The sequence below is a fragment of the Rhinopithecus roxellana genome, chromosome 2 (assembly GCF_007565055.1).
Source record: "Rhinopithecus roxellana isolate Shanxi Qingling chromosome 2, ASM756505v1, whole genome shotgun sequence".
Classification (NCBI taxonomy): Eukaryota; Metazoa; Chordata; class Mammalia; order Primates; family Cercopithecidae; genus Rhinopithecus; species Rhinopithecus roxellana.
In genome coordinates this window covers 151302659-151323180 of record NC_044550.1, presented here as the reverse complement: position 1 = coordinate 151323180, position 20522 = coordinate 151302659, and the positions used below count along the sequence as shown (strand labels likewise).

The window sequence follows — 20522 nt, the reverse complement described above, 5'->3', positions numbered from 1 at the left end:
TTTTCAACATTGTGCTAGAACTCCTAGCTAATGCAATAAAACAAGAAAAGAAAATAAAACTTATATAGCATGGGAAGGAAGAAATAAAATTGTCTTTATTCACAAATGACATGATTGTATATATAGAAAATCCAGAAGAATCAGCAAAATCTTAGAATTAGTAGGCAATTAGAAGAAGTTGTAGGATACAAAGCTAATATACAAAAATCCAATATATATCAGTAATAAACATGTGGAATTTGAAATTAAGAACATATCCCCATTTACATTATCATTAAAAAATATACTTAGGTATAAATATTAAAAAATGTGTTCAACATTTATATGAGGAAAACTCTAATGAAATATATCAAAAAACTAAATAAATGAAGAGCTATTCCATGCAAATGAATAGGAATACTCAATATTACCACGATGTCAGTTATTTCCAACTTGATCTGTAAATCGAATATAGTCACAATCAAAATCCCAGCAAGTTATTTTGTAGATATTGACAAACTGATTGTAAAGTGTATGTGGAGGATCAGAAGACCCAGAAAAACCAACTCAATATTACAGGAGAAAACTATGTTGGAGGACTGACATTACCTGACATCAAGATTTACTATAAAGCTACAATAGTCAAGGCGGTGTGCTATCGGTGAAAGAACAGACAAGTAGAACAATGGAACAGAATAGAAAGCTCATAAAGAGATCCACATAAATATAGTCAACTGATCTTTGACAAAAGAGCAAAGGCAAATGGAGCAAAGATAACCTTTATCATAAAAAAATTCAAAATGGATCACAGACTTAAATATAAAATGCAAAACTATAAAATTCCTAGAAGATTACACAAGAGAAAATCTGTATGTCCTTGGGTACAGTGATGACTTTTTAAATTCAACACCAAAGACATTATCTATGAAAGAAATAATTGATAAGTTGGACTTCTATAAAATGTAAAGCTTTTGTTCTACAAAAGATACTGTTAAGGAAAGTGAACAGACAATCCATAGAATGGAAGAAAATCTTTGCAAAAGACACATCGGATAAAGGATTGTTATCCAAAATACACAAAGAACTCTTAAGACTTAACAAAAAGAAAAAGAAATCTATTTTAAAATGGGCAAAAGGCCCGAACAAACACCTCACCAAAGAAGATATACAGATGGCAAGAAGGCAAAGAAAAAGATGTTCAAATCATTTGTCACTAGGGACACCAATGAGACATTATTACATACCTATGAGACTGGCCAAAATCTACTAACACCACCAAATACTAGTGAGAATGTAGAGCAACAGGAACTCTCATTTATTGCTGGTGGAAATGTAAAATGGTACAGACACTTTGGAAGACAGTTTGGCACTTTCTTACATAGGTAAACATACTCTAACCATGTGATCCAGCAATTGCATTTCTTTGTATTTATCCAAATGCATTGAAATTTTATATCCACACAAAAGTCTGCACACAGATATTTACCTAATTTTTTTCAGAATGCCAAAACTTGGAAGCAACCATGGAGCAAAGAGCAGCCATTGCCACTGTGCCCTGTCTGAATTCCTGATCTATTCCTAATACACCATTAGCCTTTGGAATAATTTTTTATGAAGAAATAGATAACCAGAACACTAACCATATCAATAATTATATTAAACATAAATTAACTAAACCCTTCAAATAAAGGCAGAGACTATCAGATGGATTTAAATTAGGCCCAACTATATACTCTTTACAAGAGAAACTCTTTGAATAAAATAATATTCATACGTTAATGAAAAAGAAAAATGTATAAACATTAATCATAAAGATAGTGTGAATATATTAATATGAGGCAAAGTACACTTCAAGATAAGGAGTATTATTAGATGTAAAGAAAGATACTTCATAACAATAAAATGGTCACTCCATCAAGAAGACAAGAGAAATTTTAAATGCCTATGTGTCTAGTAACAGTTTTACAATTATACAGCAAAAATTGGTAAAATTAAAGGAAGAAATAAAATCATAATTATAAGTGGAAATTTTAACAGTTATTCCTTAGTACTTGATAGAACAAGTCAATATAAGTAAAGATACAGGATATTTGACTAACATTATCAACCAAGAAGAAAACGGAGAAACAAACTGTGGCATATTTGTAAGGTGGAATACTACTCAGTAATAAAAACAAATAAATTATTGACAGTACAGATGAATCTTAAAAACATTCATTGTGGTGAGTTTTTTAAAGCCTCACATACAAACAGTATATGCTATATGGTTTCATTTATACACAGTTCAAAAACTGGGAAAGCTAATATAAGTTAGAAAAAAATCAGAACTGTGGTTGCTTTGGTGAGGGAGGGAGTTGGCAGTGACTGATTGTGAAGGGCATAAAATAGCTTGCTGGTCTTGCTGGTACTATCTTATATTCTTAAAGTGGATTGAGTTATAAGGCTGAATGAGTTGTCAAAATCAGCAAATATACACTTAAGATTTATGCATTTTCTTGTTACTAAATTTTACATTAAAAGAAGAAATTACAGTAAATACAAAACTCTACTTAATGTTATGCATGCTGAAATATTTAAAGGAAAGCATACTGATGTCTGCAATTTACTTTGCAATACAATAAAGAAAAGATGAATTAATAGAGGGATAAATAGATGGATAGATTAATGATAAAGCAAATATAGTTCAATGTTAGTAGACTTGAGGGGGAGGGTATACAGGTGTTTATAATTCTTTCACCTATGCTGTAGCTTCAGCTTTTTCATAGTAAAATGCTAAAAAGTGAAAAAGAAAAAAAAGCCAAAAGGTATTTAGGAAAGGAGTAGAGGACAGACAGGGGGTGAGTAGCTAGGGAGTTGCTCCTTTTTCTTGGCTGTGACTCTTGCTTTATAGATAGAAGAACATGCTTCTATAAAAACTGAGTAAACAAAGAACCCAGTAGAGTGGAATTTTACAGGATATCTATATTAAGTGGTTTTCAAATCCTTCCAGAACATGTCGGAAATGCCCAGGTTCCTGAAGTTGTAGGAGATTTCCTTGCCTGAATTTGCCATGGTGTGTTCATGGCCTGTGGTCTGTTTGGGATTAACTAGAATTCCCAAATGCAACAAGCATTTACTTCCAAAAACACTCAGATAGAGAGATCTGTTTGGAGTATAAGGTCTATAAATGGACATCTCAAAGGATATTGTTGTTCTAATATAATCCAAAGAATGTTTCCTATATAGCCCTAAAAAGGATACAAGATGTGGGGTGAGGGAAGTCTCCTGTAATATAAACTCCATGAAGGCAGAAACATATCTACCTTGCTCACCATTTTATCCCCATACTTAGTACAGTGTCTAGCACAAAGAAAACTATTAAATATTTGCCAAAAAATTAAATGAATGATGATCCCTCCTGTTGGAAATCGTGTGGAAACTTTTAAGATAAGTGATCACATTTCAACTGTTCTCTACTCTGAACCAGTAGAAACAACTTCCCAGCCAGCAGGGTCTTGATCAAATACAGAATTTTATATCTTTATATAAATGGTTAGTATGTCTTCCCAATGAGAGAACAACCAAAACAACAATTCTTACTGCTGTTACCATTTATTGAGCAAGTACTCTAAAACTAGTAACTGTGTTAAGCCGCTTACCTTGTTGCCAGTTCTTACAATAATGCTGAAAGGTATATATGAGATGAGAAAAGCAGCGCTTAGCCAAGATACTAATTCACCGAAGGATATACTGCTAGTAATACTCAAAGCATTCAAATATAAGCTGCCTATCTCAAAATCTTATTTGCTACAAACATCTAGCATAGCATATGGTATGCATGTTCTGTACAATATAATACATAAATAAATGTAGAAAGGCTACTATATCTACATTGCTTTTCCCCATGTGCATATGTGGACAGTTCACTCTTGGCAAACACCTACTGTAGACCATGGTGTGTGTGTGTGTAGTAACTGCCTAAACAATTAGAAGGAGGAAGGAAGCACATCCTCCCTGGCCTTTAGCCTCTCTCTTCCTCACTCCCTGGTCAACACAAGCCCATCTAAACCAGAAAGCTCTTTCTGCCTGTAGTAGAATAAGTGGTTCCAGAGTTATTATTCTCCACCCAGCACAGTTGTGTATTTTTTGGATACTTGTTCTCAGGAGAGGACTCCTCCTGGGGTTTGTTGTTTCTCCGTGCCCTTAATGGACACCCCAGAACACAGTTCCCCTTCTCACAGAAACTCTATCTAAGCATTGAATGTGTATGAATGCTCCTGTCCTGATCATGACCATTCCTAAACAAGAGCACAAGAATAGCACCCATGTGGGGACAAGAGACCATAGACCTGGGGAAGAAGCTCATCCTGCACAGAATTGAGAAGTACTTAAAATAGGTCTTCAGTGCAATCTACCACTCTTTCATTAGTGCCCCTTTTCTCCATGTTGAAAACTTTCCTATCCAGCTAGAGTCTATTAATACATGGGCCTGAATTAGGAGAAGCATTACGAGGCCACTGTCAAAATGCCAAGCTATTACAAGTAGACACTCTTGGTTCATTTTATTTTATTTTATTTTTATCTTATCCAGCCTGGGTGACAAAGCAAGACTCTATCTCAAAAAAAAGAACTATATATTAAAGCCTTAACCTCCAGTGTGGTTGTACTTGGAGTAAGGAAGTAATTGAGGTTAAATGAGGTCATAAGAGTGGGATTTTGATTCAATGGGACTAGTGTCCTTGTAAGAAGAGACATCAGAGAGCTCTCTCTCTCTCTCTCCATCTTTGCTCATGAATGCAATGAGGAAATTCTGTGTGAAGATACAAGAAGAAGACAGACATCTACAAGCTAAGAAGAGAGCCCTCACAAGCAATTGAAGTGTCCAGAACCTTAATCTTGGACTTCTATCCTCCAGAGCAGTGAAAATAATAAATTTCTGTTATGGTGGCCCAAGCAGACTATACAATGCCTAAGTTTGCCTCCCTGAACTTATCAAACCACATGTGTCAGTTCCTTAACACATTTTGCTCAGGATAACTTCTTCCTTTGATGCTTTGCCACTGGTAAAAGAGAAATAATACCTTTACTTAATCTTCTCTTAGTATGAAGGTGTTGGAATTCACTGTTGTGATCATGCATAGAAACAATCAAAGTTGTACATCTCATAGACAAGGCCATGCATTCTCATCTCTGTTGACTGCATTAATTTAATGCCAGCAGACTTATCAATAGTTATTTCATTTCCACTCTCAGGAAGTCATCAAGAGGTTTGGAGATTGACTGGATACACCTCACCTGAAACCTGTCACAGGTATTTCAGTTTCAGTCTTTTCCATAGTGAAAAATATGTAATCTTAAAACAATCCTTTCTATTTAACATTCAAGTTTCCCTCAAAGATGGAAACATTTTTCTGCAATAAGACACAGTTGTAGGTCAATGTAATATGCCACACAGATATAGATAGCCTCCTCCACCTCTCAAACACATGGAAATGATGAGTTAGAAAATATGGGATCCACAGAAGATATCTCAAAGAAAGCAAGAAAATCTTTAGGTGCCAGTACCCTGACAAGTAACTAAAGCTTAATAGATCACAAGTATTTCTGACCTGAAGGTCTTTAGAGCCTGGAATGTGAATGCCTAACAAGGACAGGAGATAAAGTACTCACATGTCAAGGAGGAAGACCTGGGCTCCCTCATGAAGTCAGGGGACAGGAAAGGTTATCTTGGTGCTTGGGAACACCAATAGAGTAAGCTGGTCATCTGGTTATGAGTGAAAAGGAATGAAAAGAAAGAAATCACTTGTGAGAAATTAGAACCTAAATCTGCTATGAGTACTAGAGGAATTTCAAGCTAAGAAACTGATAAAAATGGTCCTGGTCTAGAATATCTATAAAAAGCTGTCAGAGGCATATGTGAAACCATCATATAAGACTCCTCTACAGCAATCTTAGACTTGAACAAAAACCACAAGACAAACAAACCACTAGTGAAGATAGGTTTACAGAAAATAAAATTACTTATACAAGAATAATTCAGCAAATGAAGCAAATGGGAGAAATCACACCTAAATCAGACCTGCCCTCCGGGGACAGCCAGCCCTCGCTGGACCTGACCATGGCCGCGGCCTTGGGTGCACCTGGTATAATCTCAGCCTCTCCGTATGCAGGAGCTGGTTTCCTTCCCACCTTTGCCATTCCTCAAGCTGCAGGCCTTTCCGTTCCCAACGTCCACAGAGCCCTGGCCCCCCGGCTATCCCCTCGGCGGCGGCAGCAGCTGCAGCGGCAGGCCGGATCGCCATCCCGGGCCTGGCGGGGGCAGGAAATTCTGTATTGCTGGTCAGCAACCTCAACCCAGAGAGAGTCACACCCCAAAGCCTCTTTATTCTTTTGGGCGTCTACGGCGACGTGCAGCGCGTGAAGATCCTGTTCAATAAGAAGGAGAACGCCCTGGTGCAGATGGCCGAGGGCAACCAGGCCCAGCTGGCCATGAGCCACCTGAATGGGCACAAACTGCACGGGAAGCCCATCCGCATCACACTCTCGAAGCACCAGAACGTGCAGCTGCCCCGCGAGGGCCAGGAGAACCAGGGCCTGACCAAGGACTATGGCAACTCACCCCTGCACCTCTTCAACAAGCCGGGCTCCAAGAACTTCCAGAACATATTCCCGCCCTCAGCCGCGCTGCACTTTTTCCAACATCCCACCCTCCGTCTGTGAGGAGGATCTCAAGGTTCTGTTCTCCAGCAATGGGGGTGTCGTCAAAGGATTCAAGTTTTTCCAGAAGGACCGCAAGATGGCGCTGATCCAGATGGGCTCTGTGGAGGAGGCGGTCCAGGCCCTCATTGACCTGCACAACCATGACCTCGGGGAGAACCACCACCTGCGGGTCTCCTTTTCCAAGTCCACCATCTAGGGGCACAGGCCCCCATGGCCGGGCCCGCTGGCGATAAATTCCATCATTCCAGAAAAAAGCCACTTTAAAAAGCAGCTGAAGTGACCTTAACAGACCAGAGATTTTATTTTTTTAAAGATAAATCAGTTTACCTGTTTTTAAAAAAATTAAATCTAGTTCACCTTGCTAACCCTGCGGTGACGGGGATAGCTCAGGCTCTTGGTGACTGTGTCAGCGGGAGTTCCCAGCCCTCCACACCCGGGGCCAGACCCTCGGGGCCGTGCCTTGGTGGGGCCTGCAGGTGGGTGCCCCGACCACAACTCGGCTTCCTTGTGCCTTAAAAACCCTGCCTTCCTGCAGCCACACACACCCCCGAGGTATCCTGGGGACCCAAGGGGCGGGGGTCACACCAGAGAAAGGCAGGGGGCCTGGTCGGCTCCTGCAGGATCATGTACCTGGGGCTCGCCGGCCGTGGCTGCGACTCCCCAACCCCAGCGCTCTAATCAAGTCATGTGATTACCCCACCCTGGCCCCCGGGCCTTCCCTGCTGCCCCTGGGCGGGCTCCCCACTGCTCCAGCTGCGGAGCTGGTCGTCATAATCTCTGTATTGTATACTTGCAGTTGCAGACGTCTGTGCCTAGAAATATTTCCAGTTGACCAAATATTCTAATCTTTTTTCATTTATATGCAAAAGAAATAGTTTTAAGTAACTTTTTATAGCAAGATGATACAATGGTATGAGTGTAATCAAAACTTCCTTGTGGTATTACCTTGTATGCTGTTACTTTTATTTCATTCCTTGTAATTAAGTCACAGGCAGGACCCAGTTTCCAGAGAGCAGGCGGGTCAGGCACAGGGAGCCCGGGTCCGATCTTAGAGCCGCTGAGCTTCAGGGAAGGGGCGGGCGCGTCTCCGCCTCTGGCATCGCCTCCGGTTGCCTTACACCACACCTTCACCTGCAATCGCCTGGAAAACTTGCTCTCAAACTTCTTCAGGGTTTTTTCCTTCAAATTTTGGACCACAGTCTCATTTCTTTGTTTTGCTTGCCTCTGATGCTGGGACCCGGAAGGCCGGCCGCTCCTGTCTTCACTGTGCTTTCTCCCGCCCCGGCGTCCTGTCCGGGGGCTCTCCTAGGATCCCCTTTCCATGAAGAGTGTAACAAGGGAGTAAATATTTATAATTTTTTATACCTGTTGTGAGACCCGAGGGGCGGCGGCGTGGTTTTTTATGGTGACACAGATGTATATTTTGCTAACAGCAATTCCAGGCTCAGTATTGACCACGGAGCCACAGGGACCCCACGCACATTCCGTTGCCTTGCCTGATGGCTTGTGACGCGGAGAGAACCAATTAAAACCGTTTAATAAACTCCTCCCTTGTCTAGCCCTGTGTTCGCTGTGGATGCTGTAGAGGCAGGTTGGCCAGTCTGTACCTGGACTTTGAATAAATCTTCTGTATCCTCAAAAAAAAAAAAAAAGAGACTGCCACAGTCTGATGTGATCCCCCCAAATTCATATGTTGAAATCCTAACCCCTAAGGTGATGACATTAGGAAGTGGGGCCTTTGGAAGGTAATTAGGTCATGGGGTGGAGACCTCATGAATAGTTTTAGTGCCCTTATAAAAGAGGCCAATGAGAAAGTGCCATCTCTGAATCAAGAAGAGAGCCCTTGCCAGACACTGAATCTGCTCATCTCGATCTTGAACTTCCCAGCCGCTGTAACTATAAGAAATAAAGTTTTGTTGTTTGTAAGCCACACAGTCTATAGTAGTTATAGCAGCCCAAACAGACTAAGACAGCGACCCCTTCCAAAATAAATACATTGATATCTACTTATCTATATTATACAACAAGATAAGTATAAGGAGACTGCTAAGGAAAAATAACAGGGATTTGAATAGGAATGAGATAGGAATTCTAGAAACAGTCAAAAGCTTAATGATTGGGTTAGGTAGCAATCAGCTGAAGACAGAATTTATGATTTAGAAGACATATCAAAGCAGAATGTAATAGCATAAAAATTACTACTAATAAGAATATTAAGACGGCCGGGCACGGTGGCTCAAGCCTGTAATCCCAGCACTTTGGGAGGCCGAGACGGGCGGATCACGAGGTCAGGAGATCGAGACCATCCTGGCTAATACGGTGAAACCCTGTCTCTACTTAAAAATACAAAAGAAACTAGCCGGGCGACGAGGCGGGTGCCTGTAGTCCCAGCTACTCGGGAGGCTGAGGCAGGAGAATGGGGTAAACCTGGGAGGCGGAGCTTGCAGTGAGCTGAGATCCGGCCACTGCACTCCAGCCTGGGTGGCAGAGCAAGACTCCGTCTCAAAAAAAAAAAAAAAAAAAAAAAAAAAAAAAAAAAGAACTAGCTTTTTGGAAGATTCAGTCATTATTCTAAGTGATTTATGTACAACAATTCATGTATTAGTTACCTATTGCTGCATAAAAAAATCACCTCATAACTTAAATACTTAAAGCAACAACTATTATTATCCCACAGTTTCTTTGAGTAAGAAATTCAGTGTGGCTTAACTGGGTGCCTCTGCTTCAAGTCTCTCACAAGTCTACAATTAAGATGTTGGCTGGGGCTGCAGTCTCATCTAAAGGTTCAATTGGGAAAGAATACATTTCCAGGCTCACTCATGGTTATTGGCAGATTCAGTCTCTTGTGGGCTCTTGGACTGAGAGCCTCAGTATCTTGCTAGATATTGGCCAGAGGATTTTCTCAGTTCCTTAACACATTTTGGGCCCATCCATAGGGCAGCTCACAACATAACAGCAGGCCTCCCTCAGAGCAAGTAAGCAAGAGAATTAAGGAGAGCAAGCAAAATGGAAATCACAGTCAATTTGTAACCTAATTTAGGAAGTGACATCCCATCCCTCCTATCACATTCTATTTATTAGAAGCAAGTCACTAGGTCCAGACCACACTCAAGGGAAGGGGATTACACAAGGGTATGAACACCAAGAGGTAGGTTACTGGAGGCCATCTTATAGGCTGCCTACCACAACCCATTTAACTTTTCCATAAACCCTTGGTATGTGAGAACTATTTGATCTACAAGTCACAGATGAGGAAATTAAATCAAGAAAACCTCAAAAATAGAATGAAAATCTCCAGCATCCCATACATCTAATAGAAATTCCAGAGAGAATAGAAGAGAGGCAATATTCAAAGAGATTACAGGCAAAATTATTTCTGAAAATAAAGAAATAAGACCTCAGGTTGAAGGAGAACACTATGTCCTAAATAACATAAATAAAAACAAATTTACAACTAGGTTCATTGCAGTAGAATTATAAATATTAAACTCAAAAAGAAAAATCATGAAGTTGCAGTTAACAGTTAAAGGAAAACCAACTACCTCCAAAGAAATAGCAATTAGATAGGCAGCAAACTCTTCGTTAGCAATAATAGGTACCAGAAGACAATGGAATGATAGTTTACATTATGGAAGAAAATTTTTAACAAAGAATTGTGTAACAGGCTAAACTATCACTTAAGAGTAAAGGTGAAATAAAAACATTGTAGATTAACAAAAGTTAAGGAATTTTTTTATGTGTAAATCCTCATAGAAAAGAATGTATCCAAAAAGAAATTGAAACCAGAAGAAATGGAATGTATAAGTAATGGGGAACAAAGAAAACATGGTAAATGTTACTAAGTTTAAATAAAAATTAATTTTTCAAAAACAAAACTAATTTTAGATTTTTTTTTTTTTTTTTTGAGACAGAGTCTTACTCTGTTGCCCAGTCTGGAGTGCACTGGCTTGATCTTGGCTCACTGAAACCTCTGCCTTTCAGGTTCAAGTAATTGTCCTGCCACAACCTTCTGAGTAGCTGGGACTGCAGGCACATGCCACCACACCCAGCTAATTTTTGTATTTCACAATGTTGGCCAGGCTGATCTCAAACTCCTGACCTCAAGTGATCCACCCACTTTTGCCTCCCAAAGTGCTGTGATTACAAGCACGAGCCACCATGCCCAGCCTAGATAATTTACATTCTATTTAACAGGGGGATATGGTTTGGCTGTGTTTCCACCCAAATCTTATCTCGAATTGTAGTTCCCATAATTCTCACATGTCATGGGAGGGACCTGGTGGGGAGTAATTGAATCATGGGGTTGGTTACCCTCATGCTGTTCTCGTAATAGTAGTAAGTTCTCATGACATCTGATGGTTTTATAAAGGGCTTTTCCCCGTTTTGCTTGGCATTTCTCCTTCCTGCCCCCATGTGAAGAAAGACAGGTTTGCTTCCCCTTCCGCTATGATCATAAGTTTCCTGAGGCCTCCTCAACCATGCTGAGCTGTGAGTCAATTAAACCTTTTTCCTTTATAAATTACCCAGTCTTGGGTATGTCTTTACTGGCAGTGTGAGAATGGACTAACACATATGGAAAATGGATAAGGAGATAGTTCAATGTTAACTTATTCTGGGGCCAGGCACAGTGGCTCATGTCTGTAACCCCAGTACTTTGGGAGGCCAAGGAGGGAGAATTGCTTGAGGCCAGGAGTTCAAGGCCAGCCTGGGCAACACAGCAAGACCCCATGTCTACAAAATGTAATTTAAAAATTAGCCAAGCATGGTGGCATGCACCAGGCTTCCAGTTACTTGGAAGCCTGAGGCAGGAGGGTTGCTTGAGCCCAGGAGTTTGAGGCTACAGGCAGCTATGATAATGCTACTGTACTCCAGCCTAGGTGACAGAGCAGGACCCTGCCTCAAAAAAAAAAAAAAAAGAAAAGAAAAGAGAGAGAGAGAGAAATACATTTAGATTGTTTCCAAAAGTTTACTATTTTAATAATGCTACTAATAAAATTTTCATACAGATAGCCTTCTCCCTACTTTTGTTTAATTCAGTTTAATTCCTCAGTATAAATTCCTAGGAATAGGAATTCGTACACACAAATATTTTTAAGGTTTTCAATACAGCTGGACAAATCCATGCTCTACCTAAGGGGCTTTCCTAAAGTATTGTACCACTTGTTGATAAATTAGCAATAGTTGTTAAGGATTTAGAAATGTTCTTAACCTTAATTCTGCCTCCAGGAATAGATCTCCAAAAGAAAATAAATTGACACAGTGAATGTTTATCAAATCACTATTTATAATAAAGAAAATATAGACAAGAAATAAATGTCAAACAACAAAAGACAGGTTATTACTGCACATTTCACAATGGAATACTGTGTGACCATTGCACAGTGGCATGTGCCTGTAGTCCCAGCTACTGGTGAGGCAGAGTTGAGCTGGGAGGGTTACTTGAGCCCAGGAGCTCTGGGCTGTAATACACTGTATGATCATCTATCTGCACCAAATTCAGCATTAATATGGAGCAAGGACCACCAGGTTGCCTAAGAAGGGGTGAACCAACCCAGGTCAAAAACCAAGCAGGTCAAAATTCTCATGCTGATCAGTAGTAGGATCACACCTGTGAATAGCCACTGCACTCCAGCCTGGGCAGCATAGTGAGACCCCCATCTCTTTAAAAAAAAAAATCAGAATTTAGAAGAGTATTTAATGTTTACATTGTATCTTTAGTGAGAAAGAAGATTTATAAAACATCATATATATTATTATCTCATAATATTTATACATATGTGTGTATATATGTATGTATGTACATATATGTATATCTATGTGAGTATTTATATAAAGATATATAATCATATGTAAACATATAAATATTAAATAGCTATATGTATAGTATAATAATATATATGGTTAGATGCCAAATATTAATAATGTTATCTCAAGGTAAAAAGTAGTAAGCGATTATAATATCTCGAATTTTTTTTTTTCACAAAGAACATATAGTACTTTTGTGGTCTGAAAACAAAGCAGTGAAAAGAAAAATGAAGCCAAACATTTCACTCTAGTTTAACTCATCCTCATAGAAATGATATCCTGGTGAGCACTGGGTTGCCTAGTCTCATCTGTACTTCCTTTTCCTTCACAAGGAACCCCAATTTGTTTAGGCACACAGTCAAGGGCTTCATGGTGAAGCTTTAGGCTTCGGCCATCCCACCCCAAGTTCCAAGAGAAACCCTGATTGGTCTAAGGAGAATCCCATTCTCCTTGCTAGTAGCAGAGTTAGCAATGGATCACCTCTGACCAGTGAACTGTGAGGTGAGGTCTGAGGTAGGGGTGAGAGCTTCTGGGGATCATTTGCCTGCTTCTGAGAGAAAGCTCAGGATGAGATGGTATCTCTTCTTCCTTCAAATGTATGTGTTTTGACCAAATGCAGCCATTTTGCTCCCTGTGTGATGCTGAAACTGCCACTGAAGGCAGAAAAACAAGAGATCAGAAAGCCTGGGTCCCTTGCAAGTTTCACTGAGCTGCTGATTTCACTAAGACTGAAGCCTGCTCTGCCTCCAGACTTCCTGCTTTGTGAGGTGATAAGTTTTCTTATTGTTAAAACCAGTGTTTCCCAACTTTTGCTATTAATCAGAATCCCTACGGGGATTTAAATAACACTGATCCCCAAGTTTTCCTAATGTAAAGTCAGGGTCTTCAGAGGCCAAGCACTCTGAATCAGGGTTTTCTGTTAGTGACATCAGAAAGCATCTTGACTGATATAGACACCTTTGAGGATATCTCCACCATTTTTGTTGTTGTTGTTATTGTTGTTTTGGGTTTTTTATTTTTTTAAACCTTCAAAGCAGAGATTTGCTTTGAGATTTTCACACCTAGGTTCCTCCTGGAACTGAGACTTTGGCTTCTAAAGTGCAGCATTATTGATTTCTTCTGTTTCCCGGGCCTTTATAACAAAACCCATCCAAAGCCAATTCCAGGTAACTTTGGATATTTGTAACACATTAAGGATTAAAGATGTGAAAGAACCTGCTCAGTCATTTAATAAAAGTATATATTTTATGTTTTCCAGAAATACTTTGTAAAGAGTTACCTTTTTACTGTATTTTTAGCAAACATTGAGTTTGGGTAGGACTGTCAAATGAATACAGTATTTAAATATCTCATGGTTTTGGTTGGTACATTGTGGAAAGTACAGGCCTTTACAATCTTCATACCTTGGGTTTCTATAAATTTCCAACAGGCTTCCAAAAGTTTTTTTTATGCAAGTACATCCCTAAAATCATGTTTAGCAGAAGGCTATTATAAATAGTACCTGTTTAAAGGAGGGTTCAACAAGCTCTCGGATATCTACTGCAGTATCAGTTCTTATTACACACCATTGAAAGTACCATATCTAAACAGTTGGTAGGTGCAACGGCGTAACAAAGCTGTCTCTTGAGATAAATAGTGAAAAAAAGCAGAGAATCCCAAATGAGAATGACAACTCCAAACTGGCCCACCACTCTATCTGCCCTGGGCCCAGGAGTACACTTGCCTGAGGAGACAACCATGTACCTTTCAGGCACTAACACTTCCCAGTCACGGCTGTACCATCAGCACAAGCTGTGTGCTTCCAATAAAACGTAATAAGCCAGATCCAAAAACCTCACGATTACTGTGGGAACCCGTTCAAGCCCACCACACTACAGATGGTTTTTGTGCCATTAAACAGCAAGTAAGTTAATAATTGCAGCAATTTATCTCAATGCTCCCTGCTGCTTTTAGTGCTTAACTCAAATGTAACGTTCACCAGCTTCTGCCAGTAGGCAAGAGGGAGAGCTTTATCAGAAAAAGTAAAGATTGCTTTGTGATTATTATTTTGCCTTAGGGCAAAGCTATCCTTAAGTGTCCCCACACAGCTCCTGGTGGGACGTTATCTCCTGAAGGCTCTGGAAATGAGCACCATGGCATTTAGAAGATTTCCATCCATGCCTGCCCCACCCCACCCCCAACACACTTTTAAAAAATTGAATACGGTGCTGTCTTAAATCACAGAAAATGGCAATTGATAAGATATAGAGTAAGCTATATTTTCTTCCCAGCATAGCCTGGCTGACCTGGGCACTCCCTGCTCCAGACCTACCTGGTCCTTGCTTAGCCGCAAAGGCCACTTACTGTCTTGCCATCCTATGTCTATGCCCACCTGGTGTGTAAAATGTTCAGGACTGTCATACTGTCTCCACGTATGGACTCAGTGTTTTACAATACAGAACTTAGTTCTTGCAGACTAAGAACCCAGCAGGTTGTAGAGGCCAGGAGTAGCCTGGGACTAACTTTTAATTGAGTGTCTGGTGGGAGAATCTTTTGTTGTTTAAGAGAAATCATTTAAACTTCCACTTAAAGTGATTCTGCCCCTAGGCATTTTTTTTCATCACATGTCAGTGGATTGAAAATTCAGATAGCATCTTAAAGAAAGCAGTGACATCACAGTTTGCCTCTCATGAATGTAAATTGTATTTGCAAAGCAGGTATTTTCAGTAGTCAAATATTTCTGAATGAAAGATGCATGGAGAAGACCAGAAGAGAAAGAGAATGTCAACTTGCGAAAAGGTCGTATCTGTGTAACAACCATCTCCCCCGAAGCAACTGCTGCTGCCCAGGCTCCCACACTCTCCAGAGAGCCTTCTACTGGAGGGCTAACTGGCCAATTCAAAGGAAAGAACCTTTCTCAAGATTTTACTTCTTTTTTCTTTTTATTTCTTTCTTTTCTTTTTTCTGAGATGGAATTTCACTCTTGTCGCCCAGGCTGGAGTGCAATATCATGATCTCGGCTCACTGCAACCTCTGCCTCCCAGCTGCAAGTGATTCTCCTGCCTCAACCTCCTGAGCAGCTGGGATTACAGGCGCCCACCACCATAACTGGCTAATATTTGTATCAGTAGAGATGGGGTTTCATGATGTTGGCCAGGCTGGTCTCAAACTACTGACCTCACGTGATCTGCCCACCTCAGCCTCCCAAAGTGCTGGGATTACAGGTGTGAGCCACCGTTCCCAGACAGATTTTACTTTAAAATCCTAAATTTTAACTTGTGATAATCTCCCCAGCATCCCACCCCAACTGTTGGTTATTTGTTTGAGAAGTCTCATTTCTATAAAATATTGAAGAAATCCAAAGATATGATAGCAAGTGCTTTTCACGACTGCTCTGTGCTTTCACCATCTCAAAGTTTCCCAAACAATGTAAAGTTAATTATGACATAAAAGCCCCAGTGAATTTCCAAAGATCAGGCTAGACCAGGCAAAGAGAGAATGTATAAAAGAACATATTGTTATAAGCTCTGTCAATACATCTTTGTCACTTATTTTTGGTTAGTCTTGATATCAATTGGAATCTGAAGAATGGCAGATTTTTCCACAAGGCACTGAGAAATGTTACTAATAAGCCCCAAATTATTTGTTACCATCATAAATTCTGAAATCAGTTTCTAGAGTTAAAACCCAGATCTACTACTTACTAACTATATAACTTCGGACACATTAAGTTAACGTGTCTAAACCTCAGTTTCTTCATCTGAAAAGTGGTGATAATATCAGTGGCTAGCTCATAGGGTTGTTGTGAGAAATATATTAGATAACAGATATGTAACTGTGTATTACTCTGCCTAGTGGAATTAGCTCTTAATAATCTTAGGTTATTATCATTTTTGTTATTATTATTAATGTTAAATCAGTGGAAAGGACATTGGCTCATGAAGTGAAAGCCATTTAGTAACTGCTTGGCTAGAAATGAGACGTAGAGCCTCCAGACTGTTAACCCCATGCAAAGCTACAGCTTTAATGGGCTTGCCTGGCATCCATTGGCTGTTCTGCAGGGGAAGCAACCTTCACCAGGATCCCCTAGCACTTCCATGCAACCTAACATCACAGTGCCAAACACTGGAATAGCAGAAAACACTGAGTGGCTGCCATACTATGACTTCTTCAAAGCTGACTTTATTATGGAAATAAAAGGCCCAAGGGCCCTTGGCCATTCATGTCTGTGGCTCCTCCATGTCCTGTTTCCTTAGGACCCCGTAAGTTCACCCTCCTGATCCATCACTAGTTGTCATTCTAATGATCTATCAGGAAAAGATACCTGCCATTGATTCGGGTTCCCTGGGGTGTTCTCACAGTAATTTATGAACCAGCCAGAGTGCCCTCTCCTCACGGACTTAATATGCTTAACAGCTAATTACATCTGTGTAGGGATTACACTTTACATTGTCCAGCTTTATGAAAACAAACCCTGGGCTTCCTCAGATTCCCTTAAATAGTTCCTTATCTCTAAGGCTATGATCCTTATCAGTGCCATATGTTTGAGGGCCTGTGCAGTTTCCAAATGACCCCAGGAACGTCTTCTGGGGTCTAATTAGTCTACAGGCCGAAGGACAGGCCTGAACAGGGTCCTATCCTGAACTAGAAACCAGCAGGCCAAAGCCAAGGGGGAAGATTCCTTCCTGCCTTCTATCCTCCATAAACCAGTCAAAGGTCGAGGGTCCAGGCCCAGATGACCACACGTCAGTTCTACTCACAAGGTGACCAGCACGTCCGACGTCAACCTTCATGCAATGTGGAGCTTGGGTACTCAAGTCCCAGGGTGTCATGGGACATCTTTAGCAAAGTCAAAGTGAAGTATTTGTCTTTCCCAAAAATGCTGTGGGAGGGCTATTATAATAGTAACACGTGTGTTTAAAGGATAAAAGTCTTTGGCTTTTTAACACAAGCTAGCTAAACCCTTCCAACCGCCAAGGAAACAAGTCAATCCTGCTGGCTTCCTTTTGCCATCATGGCAAGGGAGGTCCCCACAGGGAAGCCAATTTGCCTCACATACTATTTTCTCAAGGCTTGGGAGATTCCCAGGCTTGGCAGACGCTAAAAACACTCCTTCCCTTGGCTTATAACAATTCAGCTAAAGACCTTGTCTTAAGAAACTCATGCAGGGAGGTGATGCGGAGTGCAAAGGGCAGGAAATGTCTCCCTGTGTGAAGAGCCTGGAGCAGAGGGGCAGGCTGTAGCTTTCCAGTCTGTGACTCACAGAGTCACTTCCCTGCTTCCCCCATCCTGGACTCGGCTCCTCGGCCACTGTGTCTCAGCTCCTCTTCCTGTCTCCATTCCGCCCAGACCCCTGAACAAAGCAGAAGTCTGGAGTCCACAGCAAAGACTGAAGTGTTGTGTATATATTTGGGCGTCATCTGTGGAAGCAGCTATTTTGAAAACAAAAAATAACTTTCCTGCCCTCAGAAGAATTTGGTGAGCTCTTAGAAGTGTTTCATTTAACCATTTGAGACAGAAACGTTGGTTATCACTCATTGGAAAAAGAGAGGTAGACACACTGGATTCATTTTCATTGATCTGTAATAATAGGGAAGGCGGCCTCTTGAGTTGGCCTGGTGGATAATTGCTTCACTCTAGAGCCAAATGGCCCTGGATTTGATTCCCCACTTGTGTGCCCTAGTTCTCTCATCAGCAAAGTGGAGAAAATACATTTTCCTCATAGAATTAGAGCGGAATTGACATCTTCACCACAGTGATTTTGGCTGGGCACTGTGGCTCACACCTATAATCCCAGCACTTTGAGAGGCCAAGGAGGATCACTTGAGGCCTGGGCAACATAGCAAGATCCCATCTCTACAAAAAAAAAAAGGTAAGGCATTTATTGCTTGTTATGTGCCAGGCACTGTCCTAAGTGCTTTACATATAGTATTTTATTGAATCCTCACAACAACCTTATAAGGTGTGTACTATTATTATCTCCACTTTATTAATGAGGAAACTGATGCTCTGAGAGGTTGAGTAAGTTGCACATGACCACACAGCCACTAAATGGTGGATTCAAACACAGGTCTGTCTCACTTGAGAGCCCAGTTGCTTGGTGTCCAATATGCTAATGTAAAAGGGAACTTGAACTTGGAGGCCCCCTGGTCCAAATGCCTCCCTGACTCCTTAACTCCTGGCAACTTCTTAACTGCTTTCCAGCAGCCTTACAGAGCAACCTCCTCTTATTCCAGGAGGGGAAGAACCTGAGAGATATAAAGTAAAGGGCATGTGATTGGGAATCACATGATCCAGGGCCTACCATTCTCATGGTTTCTATCCATTGTCTAACTTTGCCCTTTGGGAAGACAAAAAAAAGCCAGAATGCTTTCCTTGAAAACCTCTTCATATATTGAAAGAGAGCCCTTGCCCTCAAATCTTCTCCTTTCTACTTCCAGCTTCCCAACCATTCTTTCTGTAAGACCACCCCGGTCAACCTCTACCAGGTATGCTGCAGCTTGTCAAGTTAACTTCTTAAATGTGAGCACGAGCATTGAGTGTCAGAATCCAAGGGGGTCTGATTAGCTTGTAGACAATAGGATAATTCACTTTCTTGTCTCTACTTGTTTATTTAGTTATACAGTTGAAAATTTCCTTTGCTTCTTTGAAAACCCAATCATATTCTGAAAACACATTCACCAAAAGTCCATAAGTATTTTTGTTCTTGCTGGTGTCAAGGAGAGCAGTTTAAAGGTACTAAAAATCAATTTGCTAAGAGTCAACTAGCTAAAATTCAATTCACCAAATGACCAATTTTATCATTGCATTCCACAGCTATTTATTGAGGACCTACTATTGTTAGGCACTGTTCTAGGTCCTGGGCATAAAGCAGTCAACACAATAGACAAAAACTTTCTAGAATTTCTCTAGCCACTTTTGAGTTTTTCTGACTTCTTTGGAATATCATTTTAAATTTGTTCAATATTTGCACATTTTTACCATTCTTTCAATGATGCCTCAGTTGGTAAATAAGACTTAATTTTGCATCTCTACCAATTGGTGAGAAAAATTCAGCACTTCAATTGATGTGATCAGTTTGAGTCCTTCTATGGAATTTTCATATTAATGGAAAATATGTAACATAATTTCATATGAAAATTGATAAATTTGAATAAGTCATTGAAAATGATAAAATATACTTATGAAAGGTTTAAGCCTACATTCCTCAACTTTTGGAAAATTGAAACTTCCATAAATCCTGCTATGAAGGCAGAGTGAAAATCAGTCCATAAAAACTTCATAGAAATCTTCAAGTTGCTATAAACTTTATAAATAATTCTGAAGAATTTTGGTTTATTGATCAGTTTAATTTGTTGAGTTAGTCATTAGGCAAATTGTTCATTTGACAACCTGATCTTTAGTAAATTGATCACTGGCTAATTGATTTTTGGCAAACTGACATAACTAATTAGCAAACTAACCAACTTAAATCTGTTTCTAACCCTTGTGTCCCAGTCCAAAATTGGTGCAGAAATATCAAATAAATTTATCTGATGCAGCCTTTGAATCCTGACTAGTGAGCTCTTTCTGAGTCTTGACTATTATACTTCAGCCTCCCGTGGCACCTGTCACCCAGCAATTTGTTCTTCATGCTATGAAAGTCTTTGTGCAGGTCTTTTAACCAAAGGAAGCAAGAAGAGCAGTATATTTCTTTGAAGGCCTCCATGCAGTTTGTTGAGGGCAGGTTAACTGACAATCTTTGAAAACTGTTGTTCAACAGGATATGTCTACCACACTTCGCTACTGCTAGCATCATCACAAGAATATAAAAGTAGCTAAGCTTTCTTGAATGCTTGCCACATATGAAGTAGTGTGCTACCTGCTTTACACGCATCTCATTTGATCTTCATCCAGATGAGGAACATAAGGCACACATAGGTTAAGTAACTTGCCCAAGACCACACAGCTAGTGAGTAACACACTTTTTCCTCTAGAAGTTAGATGTTTATTACAACGCTGAACTTTTGTGTTCAGTCATTGTTTAGTGGAATTATCTCATAGGTAAAGCTACCCTAAAG

At 40.3% G+C, this 20522-nt stretch overlaps 1 pseudogene across 1 annotated transcript; it reads left to right on the top strand.

Annotated features, from left to right (window-relative positions):
* Positions 1-6046: 6046 nt before the first annotated feature.
* Positions 6047-6917, top strand: LOC104662070 (annotated as a pseudogene). The gene has a single exon (XR_747933.2). The product of XR_747933.2 is annotated as a polypyrimidine tract-binding protein 1 pseudogene (transcript).
* The last annotated feature ends 13605 nt before the right edge of the window (positions 6918-20522 follow it).